Source organism: Suricata suricatta, chromosome 10, assembly GCF_006229205.1.
Source record: "Suricata suricatta isolate VVHF042 chromosome 10, meerkat_22Aug2017_6uvM2_HiC, whole genome shotgun sequence".
NCBI classification, from domain to species: Eukaryota; Metazoa; Chordata; class Mammalia; order Carnivora; family Herpestidae; genus Suricata; species Suricata suricatta.
This window is the reverse complement of record NC_043709.1, coordinates 36,380,843-36,403,681: the sequence shown is the minus strand read 5'-3', so window position 1 is coordinate 36,403,681 and position 22,839 is coordinate 36,380,843. Positions and strand designations below refer to the sequence as shown.

The 22,839-nt window shown below is 38.5% G+C and overlaps 1 protein-coding gene across 1 annotated transcript in view; it reads right to left on the bottom strand.

The window, feature by feature from the left end:
* Positions 1-22,839, bottom strand: part of LIN7A (lin-7 homolog A, crumbs cell polarity complex component) — a 120,904-nt gene that overhangs the window by 97,448 nt on the left and 617 nt on the right. The window lies entirely within an intron of this gene.

Sequence of the window (22,839 nt, the reverse complement as noted above, 5' to 3'; positions counted from 1 at the left end):
CAATGAGAGGGAATGACATATGGGCCTTCGTAGGAAAGTGGATGGACCTTGAGGGTGTCATGCTGAGCGAAGTAAGCCTGGCAGAGAAGGACAGAAACCATATGTTTGCACTCATAGGTCTAACAGGAAAACAGGAGAAACCTAATGGAGAACCAGGGGGAGCGGAGGAGGGAGAGAGAGTTGGGGAGGGAGAGGGATGTAAAATTTGAGAGACTACTGAATGCTGAAAATGAACTGAGAGTTGAAGGGGAAGAGGGAGGGGGGAAAAGAGGTGGTGGTGATGGTGGAGGGCACTTATGGGGAAGAGCAATGGGTGTTGTATGGAAAACAATTTGACAATAAAATATTATGGAAAAAAATAAAAATAAAAATAAATAAAAATTAAATAAATAAAAAGTTACTTTAAGGTTAAAAAAAAAAGATAGGAGATCTTGTATGAGAAAACTATTTCTACCTTGTCTGTAACTGGGACAATAATCATGCAGCATACAGTTTACCTTTTTAAAAAATCAGACACAGAAACAAGGACTATTCAAAAAATCCTAATACAAGTATCTTTAGTGTAGTTTTAATTTGCTTTTTCCTAAATGCAAATGGTATTGAATATCTTTTCAGATGCTTACTTGGAGCCATTTTATACATCTTCTTTGGTGGAATGTCTATTCAAATCTTTTGTTTTAAATTGGGTCATTTCTTTTCTTTCATTGAATTTTAAGAGTTCGTTATATATTCTAGATAAAAATTCTTTATCAGATATATTTTATATTTTACAAATTTTTCTCCTATACCTAGGCTTTTATTTAATTTTCTTAATATCTTTTGAAAACCAATTATTTTATTGTATTTACTTTTTTGAAAACCCATAATTTTAAATTTAGCACTATTTTCTATTATGGTTCATGTGTTTTACAGTCAATCTAAGAAATCTTGGCTTAACCCAAAGTCTTAAAGATTTTCTCCTATACTCTTTTAAAATAATATAGTTTCAAGTCTTACAGTTATATTTATAGCCCATTTTGGGTTCATTTTTGAGTATGGCATGAAGGATAGAGTTCAATCTGTTGCATACAGGTATCCAATTTGTATAGTGCCGTTTATTGAAAGGACTAGCCATTCCTTACTGAGTTTCTGAGTGTAAGTATTGAATATCAATTGACTATGTATTTGTGAGTCTATTTCTTTTTTTAATGTTTATTTATTTTTGAGAGAGACAGCATAATCAGGGGGAGGAGAGAGGGAGACACAGAATCTGAAGCAGGCTCTAGACTTTGAGCTGTCAGCACAGAGTCCAACATGGGGCTATAACCCATGAACTGTTAGATCATGCATAACCTGAGCTGAAGTCAGACCCTTGACCGACTGAACTAGCCAAGCACCCCAATGTGAGCCTATTTCTAAGCTCTATTCTATTTCATTGATCTATATATCAATGCTTAACGAATATTACCCTTTCTTATTATATCTTTAGAATAAGTTTTGAAATAAAAGAGTACTATAAATCCAACTTTTTTCTTCTTTTCAATTTTGCTGTCCTATACCCTCTGCAGTTTCATATAAATTTTATACTTAGTTTCTATTAAAAAAAAAAAGACTTGATGTTTTAACTAGAATTGTGTCAAATCTTTGTAACAGTTTAGAAAAAACTAACATCTTTCCAATACTGAGTCTTCCAATACCATAAATAGTATGCCTGTCCATTTATTTACATCTTTGATTTCTTTCAGCAGTGTTTTGTAATTTTTTGTACACAATTCTTGCACATATTTTGTTACATTTGACTCTAAGTATTTCATGATTTTGATTCTCTGTAAATAATACTGTTTTTTTAATTTTAGTTTCTAATTGCTCATTGTTATTATGTAGAAATACAATTGACATTTTAACGCTAACTGTATATTTTCTCACCTTATACAAGTCAATTAGTTTTAGTAGCTTTTTTGGTAGATTCTGTAGGATTTTCTACAAAGACAATCATGTTGTCTGTGAATAAAGACCACCCACATCAGCTATTCTGAACTTTTGTTGCAGGCTCCATGTTCTATTTTGAACTTTTATTACAGGCTTATTCTTCTTTATCTGTCATGTTCTATCTTGTCACCAAGCCTTGTTTTCATTTTTGTTTTAGATCCCTTTTCCTACACTCTTTACCAAGTGAATGCTTTTTCATGCTTCAGATCTTAGATCAAACATACCTTCCTCAGGGAAGTTTTCTCTAAGACAAGTCTCTATGCTATCCCTTTCATTCAGTTATTCTTTCATTAATCCAGCCAACAAACACGACATGTCTACTATTAAATGTTTACCATGTGTCATCATTCTTTCATAGTACCATCTGTCTTTGCTTCTTAGCAGTTATCATTATTGGAGCGTTACATTTATCTCCACAACTATTTGGCTACTCTCTCTCTCCTGTAGATTGTAAGCTTCATGAGGACAAGAACCGTGATTGCTTTTTGTTTTGCTTTGATGTCCATGCCTAGCTTAAAGTCTGTAACATGACAGGTACTCATTAAACATTTACAGAATAAATAATAAAACAAAATACTGTTCAGAGGATGGAGGAAATGTTTGGAGGGAGGGTTGAATTGCTCAATGCTATTCAGCACACACTGTTATTCAAAAGTTTATTTCACTGAGTCTATAATGATATTTGATCTCTTTATATGTGAAAATGTATCAGAAACTATTTTTAAATGTGATTTTAAGGAAGTTCTATGAGATGAATTGGGAGGTTGAGTTGTAGACTCTAAGCATGAGGAGTTAATTTTTAAATTCACAAGTAACATAATTGTGTAAAAACAGATGCTCATATTAGATTAAATAGTAATTTAATATTTTGTCAGATGAAAAAATTTAATCCCATAGACTACTAGATGTCCTTAAAATTATACTAGTACTTTTTCTAATTCATGAGTCATTAGGATCTAATTAACTAAAATAAACAGGCAAATGCAATAAACCTGAAATGACTTACTCAACAAGGTCTTGAATTTATAGTAAGTAACTTGGTTTTGTTCCATTTAAGAGAATATTATATAAAATAAGCTTAGTTTTATCATTTGAACAAGATTCCAATCCTTAAATCTGACCATGGATTCTCTCTCTCCTTTTTTTTTTTAATGCAAGACAAATTACTCATACATAAACAAGTTTAATTTGAAAGGCATTTGCTTTTCAAGTGCTATTAACACATTCCTGCCATAATTTACTGAGTAGTTTTATCTTATTTTTACTTGTACATATACTGAGCACCTTAACTTGTGTACAAATACTTCGTCACATTTTATCAATGCTTTAAGCAAATTTATTTTCCATTACACTGATTAAAGGTATCTGTAACAGAAAGAGAAAAAATATCATGTATATCTCAGGAATCATTTTTCTTTTACATGCTTCTCAATGTTAACACTTATTAATGCAAAAGAAATTATAGTATTGGGTTAAGTACTGATAGAGGTAAGCCTTCTTATCTTTATCTGACATTTCAATAATAGAATGCCAGTTCAAATGCCATAAAAGTTTGAAAGCAGTGACTGAGAAAAGTACATTGTTTGCCTGAAAATCATTGTTTATTTAAAGATATTGTGTTCTTCTCATGCATGGGAGTAGAGGATGTATTGAACATCTATCACATTCAAGAACATTTTAAATTGAATGAGGTTTGAGATCTATATGGCTATCTTTATCATGAGTCATAGATCTATAGAAAAAAATGTAATATATATTTTGAAATTGAACAGATCCTAAAAGTTGCCCTAAGCCAGTCTCCTGAAAAATGCAAAGAGAAATCTTTGTGTGTGTCAAACAACTGTACCTGCACTTCTATTATCATGACATAGCATACAATTTGAATTGTAAAAACTTAAATAAGCATTTTAGGAATCCCCAAATATGAATATGTTATTTATTCCAAGCAAAAATAAGAATAAAAAACATAAGGGGGGTGTTTTTTTTAGTGAAAAAATTCAGGATTTATTGTTTTTATTTGCAATTAAAATGTCAAATGCAGGAAATCACATGGCAGAGAGTGAGTTGAAGAAAACACAGGTGCCTAATTCACAAGCTACAAAAACAGTATAAAGGTGACCATCTGGGGAGAGCTGGCTGACTTAATTTTCCTATGAGCTTACCGTCTGCTTCATATTTTTCTTCCAAACTCCACATTCTGACCTTGAAAATGCATTTAAATGTTTTGCTACATCCATTTCATTCTAAACATAAATGCAGGTAGACTCAATTACGGCAAGCATATTAATACAACAAAGGACATAGTGTGTTGTATTTTACTTAATCTCAGATTTCTGCTTTTTTTAATAAAGGTTTTGTTTCAGGTGGTGGCGCTTCATCAGCTTTTCAGCCATTCAATAAATTCCTACACTTTCCCTGATACACCTGCAAGTGCCGACAGGCACAGTTCTGAGAACAAATGCTTCTTTGAGAATAATGGTTCTCCAGAAAGCCCAGAAGATAGACTTCTGAGCATGGCAAGGAGAGGAGAGGGGACCTAGTGCTGCAATTCTGAAGTGGACACCATGGATCACCATCAATACTTACAAGAAGGAATGACGGAGCTAAAAGAGTGAGGAATTCCTGACTTGTCACAAAACACTGAATGCCCCAGTATCTTGAGTATGTCACAATTTCTGAAGCAGGCATCACAATCTCTTGCCATGGTGAATTCATATGCTGAGCAGAAAACCATTTTTACATTTTTTTAATATCTCAGTCTGAGCACTGAAAACTATGCTAGTCATATACTGAAAAAACAGTACTTATTTTAAAGTACTTGTTGCCATATATTTTCTAAAACTAGTCTTTTGCTCTACCCCATCTTTTTCCTGAAAACAACAACAGCAGCAATATCAGCAGCTATTATTTCTTCGATACCCTTAATTCATGCTCTAATCATTCCCATTATTCTCCAGGTGTCTGTGCTTCTGAAATTTCTTTCCAGTCTTGAACACTTTCCCAGGTCAAAGCCCTAGTTTATAGTTGGTTGTTCCCCCAGCATCTCAAAGCTCATTAAGTGCTAAGCTAAACTCCTCAGCTTTGTGGAGCAACATGTTTCCCTTCTGGCTTTTTCCTTTCCCTATTTCCACCACCTGTTAGTCAAATAAAGCATGCTCATTATAATCTCTTCCTTTCTTCCCATTTCTATAAATCCTCCTCAAGTTCAGGTTTGGTCATCCAGATCACAGTGATAATACAGGCCCAAACTGTCAAACTGTTCTAAAGAATAAGGGGTTCTTGAACAAAGAGTTCCATGATGTGCATAGTCCATTTGACTTGGGAGAGTCACAAAGCCTGTCAGAGACTACATTAAAGAAACATCTTTAATCCTTTTTAATCCAGTGTTTGGAAACCTGATATTTCCTAATTTGTTTTACCATGGAACTTTTTTCCAGGAGCATCCAATAAAATCTCTCAGAGTTGTGTTTGTAAAACACTATTCTTCTCCACACATTTCAATACTGCAACCAATTTTCACATTAGTTAATAAATACACAGCTCAGATCATTTCACTTCCTTGCTTAAAACTCTAAAACACTCTCAATTATCCATCAAACACAGCTAAGCATCCCTATCTGTCTGCAACCTAGAGATTTCATCTTATCTTTTGTGACTTCATTCATTTGTAGATGTCAGGCTTTCCTAGATGTCAGATCTATAGTACAATTGGCCATCCTCTGATGAAATAAATGTGTTTCATCAAGTAAATGTGTACCATCACTTAGCAATGTATCAACCTTTCACATATAACTACCACACTCCTTAAAGACTTTAGTTTCCTGATACTCTCCAAACTTAAATCAAACTCTACTTTGTTGAAGAAAAATAGATTTACTTTCTTTTCTCCATGATTTGAAGAACTCTGCTACAGATAATTAAAAGTACCTGTGCTGAATACTTTAAGCAAATTAATTTGTCACATTGCATGGTTTTGCTGAAATAAAGGTGGCATGCGGTCCTTAGCATAATGAAGCCTGCTGGAGAACTGGGGAGGAGATGTGGAATAATCCCATTACCTGTGATCACTTCATTTTTTAAACCACTGTCAAAATACATATTCTTGTCCAATTTACAAGAAAAAGCAACATCAGTTGAAAAAAATTCTAAACAATAGCAAATTGGAGGTTATAATTTTAGCTAACTTGTACCTGTTGCTCGAACTTGTGCACATGACTTGGGTCACGTATTTCGGTACGCAGAAAAGAGTCAACAATATGGAGATAATTGTTACCACAACATACAATATACAGTTCTTGCCTTTCTTAGACACAGGCCTTGTAAGAATACGTGTATTATCTCTTCCTCCAACGACTCTATGACTTCTCTGCTACCTTTGAAAGCAAGTCCTCCAAACAATCATTCACTCTGTCTCTAAAATATCTGTGTCTATCCCTTGTTGTAGTTATTCCAATGAAGCTTTCACCTGTATTTCAACGAAATGTCAGGACCACCAATGACGTCCACATGGGTCCACAATGGTCAGTTCCCAGACGGCACCTCGCGTCACCTGGTAGCATGTCACACAGACCATCTTGTCATATTCCTAAACACACTTACTTGGCTTCTGGTCATCATCTTCTTTTGGGCGTCCTCCCCAGCTGGTGCTTCCTCATCATCTCAACCTTTAAATGTTGAAATTGCCCAGAGCCAAGTCAACAACCTTCATCTTTTCATCCTCCAGATGGCTTTAAATACTGTCTACATGTTAATAATTCCCCTATTTATATCTCCATCCTGAACTTTTCCCTTGAGTTCCAGAATTCCATATACAGCTGCCGACTCAAACTCTTCATTTGTGTGTCCAAATTTATATTCCTCCTCAAATAACCCCTTCTGCTCTGCTCGTCCGTTGTCTTTCCGATCTCAGCAAATTGAAGCCTCACTCTTTCCAGATACTCACGCCAGAGGCCTGATTCATCCTCGCCTACTTGGTTTCTCTTACACTCTACATACAACCTTTCATCAAATCCTGCTGGCTCAACGTTCCAAATCTGCCCAGAATTTGACCACCTATCACTGTTTTCCTGGTTACTATCCAGATCCCAAACACCATCATCTCTGTTCTAGATTCTCTTCATTACTTTCTAACTAATCTCCCTGTCTACTTTTTACCCCCTCGGGTCAACACAGCAGAGAGCTTGTACAAACTAAAATCCATCCTGTGGCTTTAATATCTTAGGAATAAAAACCAAAGCCCTTAAAACAGCAAGCTCCAGCCTCAGCCAGTCCGTGGGTGAGGGGCCTCCCTCCAGTGCTTGGCTCATCTCCAAAAACTTAGACGCCCTCTTCCAGGAGGCGGCCAACGTGGCCCTCAGCAACCACAGTCGTAGGACTGGGCTGTGTGGGACCCTCCCAACCGTCCGAGCAGAGCAGCGCGGAAAGGAGCTGGGTGACGCTGATCCTCTGCTGCGTTGGCTGAGCTGGACCCAGTCCCAAACGTGACCACCCAACTGCACCTCAAATGGATCCCAGAACTGGGGAGCAGGATCCCTTTAGTGGAACGAACCCCCTATGAGGCTTGAAGAAAGGAGTTTAGGCCCATCAGTCTTGTGGAGGGCTGGTCCTGGAGTCCCCTAGAATCACTGGAGGACTCCCATCTCCCAGTCAGGGACCTCAAGTGGCCTGTGCAGCCTGGCGCCATCTCGCGGCTGGTCCTGGGGCTGCATCTTCAGCCCCTGGAGCTCCTTTGACCATCTGCAAGGCACAAGTCACAACCATCCACTTCCCTCACTGCCATGCCTATCCCAGTAGTAACAGTAAAGTCACTAAAAAAAAGAAAAAAATCTCTATCTGACTTCATCTTCTATTACCCTTTCCTTGTTCACTCTGCTCCAACCACACTGGACTCATTGCTGTCCTGTAATACTTTTAGAACATTAGTGCCTCAAGGCATTTACCCTTGCCCTTCCTTCTAACTAGACCACTTTTTCCCCAGTTGTCCTGAGGGCCAATGCCTCATTCACTTACAGATTCTCTTGAAAAACATCTAATGCATGAGCACCTCCCTGGTCTCCTATGTAATCGAGCCTCCTCACTTCCTCAGCTCTCTCATCCCCCTAAGCTTGCTTCATGTTTCTTCAGGTTACTTACAATTAAACCCAGTACTGTGTATGTACTGGTTTACTTCTTGTCTGCCCCTTCCCACTCCAACCTCACTGGAATATGAACTTCACAAGAGTTGGGATGGTCTGTTGTGTTTGGTACCACATTCCCAAGGCCTGAATAGGTGTTGGGACAAAGCAAACACAGAAACGCTATTTGCTGCATGAATGACTGAGTGATAAACAGGCATCATAAGGTGCTGTGGAAGCACAAAACAGGGATCTCAGGATTTCTTCCAAAATCTGAAACCTGAACAGTGACAATTTGGAGTTTTCCAGGAAAAGGGACGAGGTGGACAGGAAGAACTTTCCCACAAAGAACAACATTGCCAAGACCTTGAGCTTATCGGTTCATTCAACAACTATTTATTAAACACTTAAAATGTACCAGACTGTGTTCCAGTTTGCACACTAAGGAGCAAAAGGGAAAGGTCATGCACAGATAAATACTTGGCAAATCCTCAATTAGTAAAATTAACAACATATAAAACGTAGTAAGAATGTTGGACAAAAGGAAGTCACCTAAGAGTTTAATACAAGAGATGGCATGACCAGATTAATACTCAGAAAACCAAAACTGAGCATAAGGTTCACTCTGAGTACCTGGCTCATTTAATCTTTAACTCACAATAACTTCCTTCCAAAATCTCCAGGAATTTCCAATATAAGCCTATAACATCGGATAAAGTGAAAAGGTTCCTATGTAAGTAATTTTTTCTTGTATGTGAATGCACAAAAATCATCTTATAAAGACCTTTCAAATTTTTCAGAATTTTAATTTAATGTTATTTTATTTTTAAAACAATCTTCTTTCAGTATTCTCTTCTCATATTTTTCAGTAATGGTCCTCAAACATACCTATTACGTTTTCATGGTCACATTGCTTCCTTATAGTTTCCATTTTTTAAACTACACCTTTAAAATAATTATAAATTGCTTATTTTATAGTCTCTTTCTGAATTTTTTTCTACATCATGTTGTTTTCATTTTTCAGACATACCTTCTTCTCTGTGAATTTTTGTTCCCTTAGCCAAAAGGCAAATTTCATTCACTCACTGATTTGTCATGAATACTCAGTCCAAAGTTCTGGCTTCTTCTCATACGTTTCTTTCTTTTTATTTATTTACCTACTTATTTGCCAGGGGGGGAGAGGCAGAAAGGCAGAGGGAGCAATCCAGAGAATCTCAAGCAGCTTCATGCTAAGCAAAAAGCCCTGAGGCAGGGCTTGATCCTATGATCCTGGGATCATGAGCTGAGCTGAAATCAAGAGTCAAATGCTTAACCAACACAGGTGCCCCTCTTCTCATATGTTTCTAATGTTTAATTGTGAGAGCACCTTCGGCAGGGATTATTTGTTCTATGAGAAGCCAGTGTACAGCTAGAGTACCGTCTTCAGTTTTCTTCCTCTAGTTTGTTCTAGCTTAGGAATCATTTCATGTATATTTGAGAGAATATTTCCTAAACCAACTCGGTGGCATACATTTAGAATCCAAGCTAAGTAACACAGGTTAAGGTAGCGGTGTTTCCATATCTAATACCTCACCCCCAGTTCCTGCTTTGCTGCCAGCCATGGGGTGAATTTCCAAGTCTGGGACTGCCTGTCACATTTCTCATCTCCCTCCCTTCACGTCTACCAAGATGTCAGCTCAAAACCATTACCATTGTGGCTTTCACTTCCCATTTCATTTTTGGCACCTGGAGGTTACGCTTTCTCCCTTGCAATCTAAGCTGTGGACAGTTTTACATAACTGTTAGATTTTATCTGGCACATCTTGATGCGTGTAATGGGAGACGCCCTGTGTTAGCTCAGTCTGCCGTACTACGGATTCAGTCAGATTCGGCTCTAAATTGGATTTTAATGTGAAATATGGGTAACAACATAAAGACAATCTGCCTAACCAAAGAGTTACTCAGATGTTCAAATCAGTACCAAAAATTAACTAGGCTGTAAAAATGCTTGCATAGCCTATCTTCCCTACTGGGAACACAATTCCTTACTCAACTAGGTTAATATGAATTATAGCTCACACAGGATGAGTTAACTTTTCAAAAACAGTACTTGCAAGGTCATAGAAACTCCTCCAAGCTGAAAGGGAGAGTGAGCACAGGCAAATATCATAGGCTTTTTCCCACAAATGTTTCCAGGGAACTCCTGAGAAAGAATGGATCAAAATGAGGACCAGAAGTAAAGACCCATTACAGCCAGAAGAAAGTAAAAGGAAAAAACCTCTACAACAATGGGGAGGGAAAAGAATACAAAAAGAGTCCCAGTTCCAGGATCTTATGCCAATGCTATTAGAAATCCCCTACCACTAGGAAGGGGCAGGGAACTCTCCCACATAAGATCCACCAATGATGGGGGCTCCTGGGTGGCTCAGTCGGTTAAGCAATCTACTTTGGCTCAGTTCATGATCTCACAGTTCGTGGGTTTGAGCCCTGCGTCAGGCTCTGTGCTGACAGAGTCTGGAGCCTGCTTCGGATTCTGTGTCTCCCTCTCTCTCTGACCCTCCCCTGCTCCTGCTGTCTCTCTCTGTCTCTCAAAAATAAATAAAAAACATTAAAAAAAAAAAAGATCCACCAATGATGGAAGCACAGTTCTTAGTCTGTTGACCAAAGAGGCAGGATCACTGAGAAAGCCCCATTCTTGAGCCTTAGGCACAGGCCCCTCCTGAGACTGAGGCTGGGCCAGGAAGAAGGAGAAACCCTCTCCCGCCCCCTGTTAGACTAATAAATATCAAGTAACAAGCAAGAGCAGTCTACCCTTGGGGGAAGGCAGAGAGCAAGGAGAAAGAGCCACCTGGAACACAGGTGACTAAGACTAGGAAGACTAAAAGCTGAGGGTGAAGACCCTTAAATGTTTAAATTAAAGGTAAATATAAAAGACATGTTCTTTTCTCTATTTTTTTAATGCTCTAAAAGCAGAGGTCAGCAAGCATTTTCTGTAAAGAGTCAGAGAGTAAACAGTGTGCACTTTACGGACCAAATGGTCTGCTGCAGCTCCTCAACTCTCAACACTGCCTTTGTAGCTGCAGAACAGTCATGGACAATATGTAAATGAATGTTCATGGCCGTGTTCCAATAAAACTTTACTATGAGCACTGAAATTTGAATTTAATAGAATCTTCATCTGTCAAAATATTCTTCTTCTGAGGTTTCTAACCATTTAAAAATGTAAAACACCAACCTTAGCTCACAGTCTGGATTTGGTTTGAAGGCTATAGCCTGTGATCCTTGGTTCAAAGCAAAATTAGTAGCGTTGAATCATTGGTTTCCAACACGGGGCACAACAATAGCACAAAAGATGGGAGTGAGCAATCTGAGGTATATTATTTGAAGGACAACTGTGTTAAATTAAAGATATATACTGTCAACCCTAGGGCTACCATCACAAAGAAAAAAAGGAAGAGAACAGCAAGATAAGCAAAGGCCTGCATCAATAATAGATCAGCAAAGTATTATTTGAATATAAGACAATATTAACGAGCTCCTTTAGATCTGGAAAACATAATTGACAAATGGAAAAATCTCCTCTTGAAAAATATTCCAGAGAAACTTGTAAAAGAAGATAAAGTAAATGTATTTTCTTTTCAAGCTCTGGAAATAATGGAGAGCAATCCAAAAGAAGCTTTGAAGCCTTGTTAGTACATGTAAGACAGAGATTTCTAAGCCCCAGAGAGGGGAAAAAATGGAATTAAGTGGGAAACTAGGTGTACTTTAATGCATATCTATGTACAATAAATCTCGCCTATGGCTAGTTCGTTCAACTACTAGGCCAGAGGATTGTTAAGGCCAAGACCATGTGATGACTGCTACACTGTCTCAGTTTAGAGTGACTGTAGATGTAGTCAACATAGTCAATAAACTGACTTAAATATAACAAAATATCATAAACTAGGTAGCTTAAAATACAAGCATTTATTTCTCATAGTTCTAGAGGCTGGAAAGGTCAAGATCAAGGGGCCAGCAGATTCCATTCCTTCAGTTTACGTGCTGGCTTGCAGCCTCTGCCTTCCAGATGTGTACACTCAATCAGTGAAGAGAGAACTCAGAAGTCTTCTTATAAGGGCAATAATCCCATCTTGGGCCTCCGCCCTTAAGACCTCATGTAAATCTAACGACCTTCCAAAGGCCCCATGTCCAAATACTATCATCTTGGGGACCAGGGCTTCAACATATAAATAAGGGGAGAGACACATTCAGTCCATAACATACGCCCATCTTAATATTTTGCTCTTTACAGTTATCATTTGGATGCCAAATTGGCAATCCTTGAAAAGTATGTAACATCAGAAGAAATGAGTGCCTACATGGTCCAGAATCGTTCATTTATCCAGAGGAAGGTATCTGTCAACCTCAACTAACTAAAATCAGTCTGAGAAGCAGGAGAGATGCAGAATTTCCTCTTCAGGGAAACCTTATCGTTCCTTCAGTAATGAGCATTAAGTCTTACTGACATTTGTGTCTTATCTTCCACAAATCCTTTACAAAAATCCCACTTCCTAGAGGACATACACTGTACCAAAGAAGGAAAGTAAATTAATTTTTAGGTTAAAAGTTAGTAAGTTTGGGGCCTCAATGAGTCAACGTCACTTATCTGTTAAGTTTTACTTAGGTGCAACATCTCTTCCACATTTAATGCTAAACAAATACGGCAGAGCTTGGACCACTGAAATCCATACTAAAACCTCAGTGTATGCATTTTAATAATAATGAGTAAGTACAGAGTGTTTATAATCTTCAAGACATTTAAAGCTAATTTTGAAGGAGGAAAAAAAAAAGTCACAATTTTCTTTGGGCCTGAAATTTAGGTCCTGCTATATTCCCAAATTCCTCTCACTAATCCCACTTAGGAGCAAGGACAGTAAGGAGAAGGGATTTGGGATACTATTATCACTCACTTATGAGAGTCTGCCAAAAATCCACATCTATAAAGAAGTTTTGACTGTGCAGTATAGGTCACTGAAAAATAATCTGAATGCCACAGTCATTTCCTCTTGGTTCACTGGCACAACAGGGAAGGAACATAATATTGCTAGTACTCTCTTGTGATTCTAGAATCTTTGGGTATTTTGCTCTTCATTGTTAAAAAGTTAACAACACGCACGATCATTTATTAAACATCTGTTATTTTACACTAATCATGCTAACCTTTTAAAATATACCTCTTTTTTAAATTTTTTTTATTGCTTTTTTATTTTATTTTTGAGAGACAGAGAGAGACAGCTGGAGCAGGGGAGGGTCAGAGAGAGAGGGAGACACAGAATCCGAAACAGGCTCCAGGCTCTGAGCTAGCTGTCAGCACAGAGCCCGACGCGGGGCTCGAACCCACGAACCGTGAGATCTGACCTGAGCTGAAGCCGGATGCTTAACCGAATGAGCCACCCAGGCGCCCCTAAAATATACCTCTTAAGTTAATCCTTACCAACATTAGTATCCATTCCTTTTGTAAGCATTAAGGAAAGTCATTTATCTTTTGTTCAGGTCACAGGCTTTCCTGGTGTGCTTTCTGTCTGTCTCTTGAAGACTTTGCAAGCACCTCTGCATCTTCTGTTGTTTACAAGTTCAAATTCCCCCAAGTTTGATACAGACCCTATTACAGACCTAGGTCTTTGCTCTCCAGTATAGCAGTGATTAAGATGAAAGCCTCAAGAATCAACCATGTTGAGTCTCAGTCACTTTATTTATCCTCTTAAGGCCTCAATTCCCACATCTTCAAAATACTAATAGCATCTGCCTCAGATGCTCATTTTTGGAGGACTAATCAGAATGAAACAAAAAGATATCTATGCGCAACGCCTGGCTGTGTAGTAGTCTATGTCATGTGATGCAGTGTAGTGTAGTAAATGCTCAATGTGTGAGCTATTATTATAACCCTTAAACTACGTTATCATAAATTATCTGCCTAATGTCCATCTTCCCTAGACCGCAAGCCCTACCTCTAGCCCTTGACTTGCTACCAGGCACAAAAGTAGACTCTCATTCACTTTTCTTTGAATGACTAAGTGAAGGAAGAATCAAAGAACTGTATTCTCATAGAAAGTGAATGTCAGCCCTGTATTAAGTATGAGAGAACTAAGATGTGGAGAGAATAAACAATATTTTAAGCATCCACTGATAGGAAGTGGCAGAATTGCAACTCAAATCCCTATCTATCTAAATCTGAAGCCTGTGCACTTTCCATTTATAGCACTGGGAGAAATGCATGCCCTGGGGAGAAGAGGTGGGGGGTAATCAATCAGTATTGAGCACTTGTATGGACCTGGCCTTTCTAAGCACTTGCATATGTTTTCCCACGTCATTTTTATAGCAACCTCAGGAGGGAGAGAAATATTATTTTCAATTTTATAGGTGAAAACTAAAATACAGAGAAGGTAGCAACAGGCCAAGTTTACATAACAAGGAAGAGGCAGGGATAAGTGGGATTTGAACCCAGGCATCTGGATCCAGAGCTCACACCCCAGACTGACATATGTATGCCTTTCACCATGATGGGATGTTTAACAATTAAATAGCCCTAAAAAGGAGTCAAAAAGTCATTCTTGGTTATATTTTCCCTAGGCAACTATTTAATACATATTTGTTTGATATCTGAAGATAAATAAAATCAAATATAAACAACATCTACGTAAACTCGAATCTCTGTCTTAAACTATTACGGAATCTTAAAGTTACTGTAGTTTTTTTTAGCTCGTTATTCAACTTTTGCCTGCACATTTTCAATAATCCAGTAATAAGATGTTCACTAATTCCTGGAATGTACCCATCTGAATTTTGAGCAGAATAAATGTAGGGAATTTTTTCTTGAATAAAAAACTGTTCTCTTGTGTCATTGGCTGATTTGCCTAGTCTTACCCCCCACAAAACTATGCAACATATGAAGACAAACCAGTGATGTATTTAACACACATCTGAGCATTTATCTTTCAGGCACTGTGATAGGCAAAGGGTACACAAAGATAAATGTAAGTAACTTACGTTGTTAGGGTGACAGCAGTGTAAAAGAAAAAAAAGCAGTTAATCTTGTGTAGTAAGTACTCCAATAGAATTATGAAGAAAAGTGTCATTCAAGCATCAAGAAAGAAGTGATTTGGGGAGAGGAGGTTTGCAAATGAAGAAACATTTGGTTTCAACCTCCAGGCACCTCCAAATGCATTTGCTTCTAGAGAATTCCAAAATAAATAGTCCCTACCTCTTAGTATGACCTGAAAGCAAGAAATATCTTCTGTCTATGCCCCTAATTATCACTGTTGAGTGGTTACTAGGAATGACCTATTCTAAGTACTTCATACATATTAACTCATTTAAAGTCAACATTTCATGAAGTTAGTGGTAGTTTTGTCATTTGCCAGTTTACGGGTAAGTAAATGGAGATTCAAAACAGTTTAGTAATCTTGGAGGTTGCAGAGCTGGTGAATGGAAAAGCAGGGATTCAAAATCAGCCAGGCTGGCTGTGGAATGCAATTTTGCCATTTGACACCATCCCTGCTCCACCCCAGGACTGAATCATGAGACATGGCCCGTCAGTGGTTTTCAAAGTAACTGAGTGGAGTCTAGTCGGGCAGTGTTCACTGGACAGTATAACCAAGAGCAATAAATAGCCAAGGCGGGCTCTTTTTTCCCAGTGAATGAATGAATGAATGAGTGAAAACCATATTTAATGTCCTACATATTGTAACCTGCTATTCAAGCTAGATATAATTTTAGAATATTGATAGGGTTTCTCAAATAATCTGTTATTCCTCCTGGTTCAATGTCATCTATCTAAATCTTCCAGGACTCTTATTCAAAATATCAGTAACAATGTCGAATAGAACAGAGAACCAAACTGCCTTGGAGTAGTTTTTCAACCACTAGAAATCCAAAAGTGTAATCATCCACTTCACCTATTTCACATTTTCCACAAGCTTCTATAAAAGCTGTAATGTCATGAACTACTAGTTTACGTAGTTCAAATAACAAGTTAATCAAAATAGTAGCTGGAGGTGGGCAATACAAGTAGGCTATGATATCAATACCAGCACTTCACATCCTTCCTTGGCCCTAGACAGTTTGCTACACACACACACAGAAACAAAGTGATAAAGTAAGGTAGCCACTCCTTTCATATTATTTTTGGATGAAAGGCTTTTTTTTCAAGCACCAAAAATGTGTTCATGACAGCTAGTCCAGGTAAGTCAATTTCATTCATTCAATCAATCAACAAATATTAAGGGTGTGCCAGCTGTGTGCCAGACTCTGTGTGTTGGGCTCTACATACACTAATTCAGCACGGTCTCTGGTCTGAGAAGACTGTATCCTAACAGATGAATGTCAAGATTAAGAAAAAAAACCTCTCTATTGGCTTTGCACTTATAATAGCATCCCTAAGGCCAGTATACATTTGATACTGCTCTCTCTGTTTCCTTTTCCTTACTAAGTAGTTAAGTCCTAGTTGTGATCTCTGAAAAAACATGCCAAAATCAAAGACATTATTTTCATAAATGATCAGAGCACACCAGATACATCTCTGGGTTTGAATAGCTAGCACACCAAACTAGAAGGTACACACCAAATGTATTATTCTTTTTCTGGAAGTTTTATCATTCATTTCTTGATTTCTCTTCAAATTTAAAACTGTATATAGGGGTGCCTGGGTGGTTCAGTTGGATGAGCGGCGGGCTCTCAGTTTCAGCTCAGGTCATGGTCTCATGTTTCATAAGTTTGAGCCCCACATCAAGCCCTAAGCTGACAGCATAGAGCCTGCTTGGGTTTCTCACTCTCTCTCTCTCTCTCTCTCTCTCTCTGCCCTCCCCTGCTTGTCCTGTCTCTGTCTCTCTCAAAACAAGTAAATAAACTTAAAAAATTTTATAAAAAGAAAACAGTATATAAAACTCATTAAATGAAAAATTCCTTTTTTTAATAATCAAAAGTTTTCTGTAATGTGGGTCCTCTTTGCAATTTTTCATTATCAAAGAGAAAGGAAAGGTGGATGTGGCAGAATTCTGACTACTGGAACGCGTTCTGTAACTATATAATGCAGAATGAAAGACTCAAATATTGATTTGCCAAAAAAAGTTCAGTGAAAGTGTAACTTTTTTAATGTGTAGTGAAGCTCACAGAAAACATGAGAAATTAAGCAAGCACTTGATGTTTGTAGACTAAAACAGTCTGGCTGCTGATGTTAGAAAATTTTTAGGACAAGAGCCTTATGCCATAGTCAACACCTCTTCTTTTCTCTCCACCGTCATGATCACTGGGGCATACATCTTTAAAACAACAGAAGAAATAATTTAAAAATTTTTTGTTTACTTATTTTGAGACAGAGATAGAGCAAATGGGTGAGGCGCAGAGGAAAAGGAGAGAGAAAATCCCAAGCAGGCTCCAAACTGTCAGCGTAGAGCCTGACACGGGGCTCAAACTCAAGAACTGTAGAACCATGAGATCATGAACTGAGCTGAAATCTAAAGTCAGATGCTTAACCCACTGAGCCACGCAGGCACCCTGAACTAACTTAATTTTTATTTTCCTTCTTTCCTAATTGCTCCTCATGTTAAAACAAAAACAAAAACAAAAAAACAAGGAGAGAGAAACACGGCAAGTCCCTTTGGACAGTGAGCAAAAGCAATCTCAGGCAAATACAGATTTTATAAAACCTGGTGAATACAGTTGATTAGAAAGCTAGAAGTTGCCCAAGGCTTGAATTGGGAGATAAAGAAAGTAATATGCGCCACATGCCTTAAAAAGTGAAAAGAAAAGAAAGAAAAATTTTAATGTCTCACAAATTCCATGAAAAGTGTGGCACCCATGGGGTTTTCATTCAATTTTGTGCTCATGTAGTTTTTTCCCATAAGGTTGAAACCCACAAAATAAAAGCTCTTGGTTTTAGGTTTTACATCAGAATTTTTAAAGGACTAAAAGTTTTATATTTTAAAAGAGAAAACAAGTCAAGAGTTTTTTAATCAATATCTTAGATTAAAATACTTTTTAGAAGCCAGGAATCAAGATTCCCATTTATACTTCTGCAACGTATCCAAGTTGCATTTAATTCACAGAAAAGTTAGATGACAACAACATTTTATTTTATTTAGCACCTAAAACAAATGGTAAAGCATTGATTGTGTCACTAAACAAAGTCTCAAATATTTAAAATTAGATAATTTTAATTACTCCTAGTAATTGTTTTATTTATCCATATTTCTCTAAGATCTTTGTATTATTTGTTTATGAATGATGATTAAAAAAAAAGCAATTCTGATTAAAGTTAGAAGGAGAAGGTACACAGATGTGAAAATTTGAAGAATCATGTTGTATTACCTTTTCTGACCTCAAGATAAAGAGTGAAGGAGAGTTTGAGCTTCTGCCTTTAAGAAAGTGCCTAAATCCATGGAGTGATTGAATGCAGTGAAGTATTCCTATGTTCTTTGTTATGAAAGTGTTAAGTATCATAGATTGCATCCTTTCTCTTGAGCTTAGCTGAAGGTCATTCCTGGCTTTACAGATTATAATTGGGGCAAACTAACCTCTGGTGTTTATTGCTTATAAACATTTTTAAATCTGGCAAAGAAGACTCCACACTCATCTCCTTATCAGCCTCTCCTCTTTGCCACAAGGGTAAGTTATAGGTACTACTTCCTATATCATTGTCTAATATAAAATATTAAGACTAAAAATGACTATACCTCCTATTACGACCACTTGGGTTCGACATGTAGATTTATGCATAGTGACATGTAAATTACAGTGCTCAGTATGCCTTTGAAAGTTTAATTATATGATATTTTAGCCTCGCAATAAGAAGCAAAAAGCTGATCTACAGATTTTTCTTAGTATACTTGAAACCATATTTCTATCCTAGGATGAATACTTAGAGTGTTATTCCTTCTTGGTAATTTTTCTTTATGATCATTTGTTTGGTTATAGATGTATATCAAAGTATACACATACTAGTTGCTTTTGGTGCCGTCTTCCCTTTATCCAGAATTATCAAGAATGCTGTTTCTAAGGATCTTTTTAATACATCAGAACTCAGTTTAAATTTTCTTACTCGTGAAGCTTTCCTTAACCAACACGGTCTAAATAAATAGGTCCTCTCCCATTATTCTCCATCCTCATGTCATTTTCATTGTCTTCATGATTCTTCATACTTTCAATCCCAATCTAAAATCCTAACCATAAAATATATCATCTGACCCCTGGGCTACCAACTTCACACATTCACCTTCCACCAGTCTTCCCTGTGCTCCCATTTTCACGTTGATTCCTGGATGGTCCCAGGATGCACACGGGACCTTCTCTTCCAGAGGGCATTCCCCCAGATCTGCAAAGTTTCCTTCCTCATTTCCTTTGGATCTTTTCTCAAACCTCATCTATTCAGGAAGAAGGGTCTTTCCTGACTATAACATCCACAACAGCAGCCCCTGGCACTGTCCTTGATCCAGTCTTATTTTTTCTCCCTGGAACTTACAACTGTATGTGTATATGTTCTGTGCGTGACTCGCTCATTAGTGAATAAACTCTATTAGACTCAATCTATTATGTTCTTAGCCACAAACCTGGAAACAGTGTTTTCCATAAGGCTGACACTCAATACATATTTGTTGAATTAATTAATTAATCCTTTACTTATTATCTGTTACTCCCCCCCCCCCACTATGCTCTTTAAGGACCAAGAAAGTAAAAACTTTGTTTCTGGTATTTCTAGAGTATATTAAATGTATATCACCTTACCTATACACACATATATGATACATACATTCAGTGAATGAAATTTATCAAATGAGTAAATTGTGTGTATGTGCCCATCAGCTCTAATTGCCACAGAGTCCAGAATTATGTCTGTTTAGTTCACCACTGTATTAACCAATTTAACAGCAGGGTCTGGCTTATACCAAGCACTCAATGAATAAGTGAAGAATCCAAAGTCCTGGGACCAGAGTGAACAGGAGCCTCTTCTGGCCATAGCCATCCAGAGGCCTGTACAGGGTTAATCTGAGGTCTTAATGACAGGTGGAAAAGAGTTTGGAATATGCACAGGGTGGTGAAAACCTTAAGTCACTCTGTTCATCCTTTCAGGGCCCAGTCTGATCTTGGCAAAGGCTTCCTTCCCGAATAAGATCCAAGAAGCTAGTGCAGACTTCTGAGCGGCTCCTTTTCACATAGTATCTTAAATTCTGGGAGAAGTAAATCTTAATATCAATCATAGGTTTGCCTTCTTTACTTAAAACCTTTGCCCTGAAGGTTCCAGATAAACCAGTTTATGGCGCCAACGGCCATCAGATAAGAACATTTAAATTTTAGCATAAAATCTCTCACTAGTAGAGTAACCTTGAAAATACTTATCATTGCTTCTTCAATATTTTTCACTTGAAAAGGGAAGATGTTAGAAAAAAATCAAGTTATGGATTTATGCTTTCAGGTTTGCTGAGATGCCCTTGGAAGATTTGGTCATGCATCTTCTTTCCTTCTCCTTTGCCCACCTGCCCCAGCCCCTCTTGGTTATTAATCACAGCTGCGATTACTGACTGGATTCCGTCAAGTACACAGGAAAAAAGAAAGGTTAAGAATCATTGGCCTCTGTTCTGCCTGCCATCTTTTCCAAAGCCAAAATGTTGCCAATCTATGAACTCTACCTCGGTTCACTACTAAATCCCGATCTATTAACTGTGCTTAAATCGCTGCAGTCCTTAGTTCACTTACACTAACTTACATGAATTTTTGATCTTCTACTGTGAGTCAGGAACTATGGCAGGCACAGAGAATACCAAGATGATTTTAGAAATGGTCTCTTCCCTCAAGGAGCACCATTCAATAAGGAGACAGACAATCAGCATGTGAGAAAGGCTTCCATGGGGCCAAACCAGTGAGTGACCTCCAAGCACATCAAAGGGCACCGCAGCCACCAGGGAGAGGGAGTGATCTGGAAAATCTTGCAGTAGATGACCAGACACTGAGTTCTAATTGTAACTAATAGAATTACAGACTGTTAAAGCTGCATAGTGTCAGAATCATCTAATCTAAATTCCTTATGGAGCACACACACACAGACAACAAACAAACAACTGATGCCCAAAGATGCTAACAAAGCCATCAATGGAAGTATGACAATTAAAACCAGATAGGACTCAGGTAAGTATTATTGTGCTGCCTTTTTAAAAAAGACTTTTACTATTTTTGCAGGAACATTTTCAGAACCCCTTCTTTCATTGGTTTAATGATGCTATTAATCAATTAATTAATCCTATTTTAATAAGTTAGAGGGGAAAATATTTATACACACTGACTTCATGCACAGCAATGATGTCCGTAACCCATCATCCGTTAATGACAGACTTTGCACAGTTAGCTGTCGGTTAATTTGTTCAGTTACATCCACAGCCTCATTTTGGCTCTTGAGCTCCTCACTACATGAACCTAATCACACTGGAAGGGACAGATACTGTCTGTCTGTGAACAAGAACAAACTTTAAGAAAAGATCTAGGTCTGACCGCGCTTCTTCTCCACAACTGAGTAAGGAACCTAAGGGCCGGGATAAAATCCAAAAAGTGAAATATTTTCAGTAGTCGCCATAGATAAAATTGCTCAGGTATGCAATTTTCTTGGAGTTTGTTTTTTCTCCCAATGTCGTTTTACTTGGAATGTTTAAAGACTGACTTAGTAATGGGACAATATACGAGCTCATTACATTAAAACAGAAATTCATGGGAAATCCATAATTTCCAATAGCATGCCATCTGTTTGGCTCTTAGTAGCAATGGATTAATCCTGCTTAGTGTAGATGATGATACTGGGGTGAAATTATGGATTATAGCGTGAATTTCTGAGCTCTTTAATACTGTTATCAATTTGCTAACTTGCAAATTAACATTTTCCAACATAAAACCAATTCTTACTTTTTTTTTAAATTTTCCAACTCTTACCCCAAGTAAGGTTGCTAGGGGCACCACATAGTATCTGTTCTGGCGCCAACAGATTGCGTTAAAGTCATCCACAATCTCTCCAAATTAAAACCCACTGAGTTCACTGGCTTTTGCACTGTACTCGCAGCAGGATGCTCTTTTGCTTTGCTCCACAGTCCAGTTTAATCCGCTCGAAGAATATTTTTAGAGGCATCCCGGACTAAATCATCTTCGACTGAGCACACCATTTCCAAATGGCCGCCCAGGGTCCTAAATCCGGCCGCTGCGGCCCGGGACGGGCAGGTGTCCTCCGCTGCGGCGGCGGCGTGGGACTCCAGCGCCAACATAACTAGACGTCGGACGCCAGAGAGGAAACCTGAGCACACAGGGACAGGTACAACCTCGCACGCGCGCTCCAGAGAGGGCCCCCGCGCAGCGGAGGATTCTAGCCTTAGGCTCGGCAAGGCTCTGGGAGGAAGCAAACACTGCTTCCCCATTCAAGTCAGAGAGCAGGACGCACAGGGTCGCGGGTCAGAAGTTGAATCTCAACCCAGCCTGCGCAGCGTCCCAGCGCCTTCCGCAGCCCGAGCATCGCGCTGGCACCCGGGCTGGGAGAGAAACCAGGCTGCCTGGGGCAAGGGAAACTGAGTTGCCACCACCGGAGAGCTGCGGGTGGCGGGGGCAGAGGAGACCCCGGCCGCCTTCGGAGCACGAAGCCGAGGAGAGTCGGGCTCCGCCGCAGCGACGCTGCGCCCCTAGCCGGGCACTGCTGCCCGAGCTCCGCGCTGCCCTTTCGGCCGAGGGCGACTCCCCGCAGCCCAGCCGCCGTGCGCCCCGGCACAGGCCACCCCGG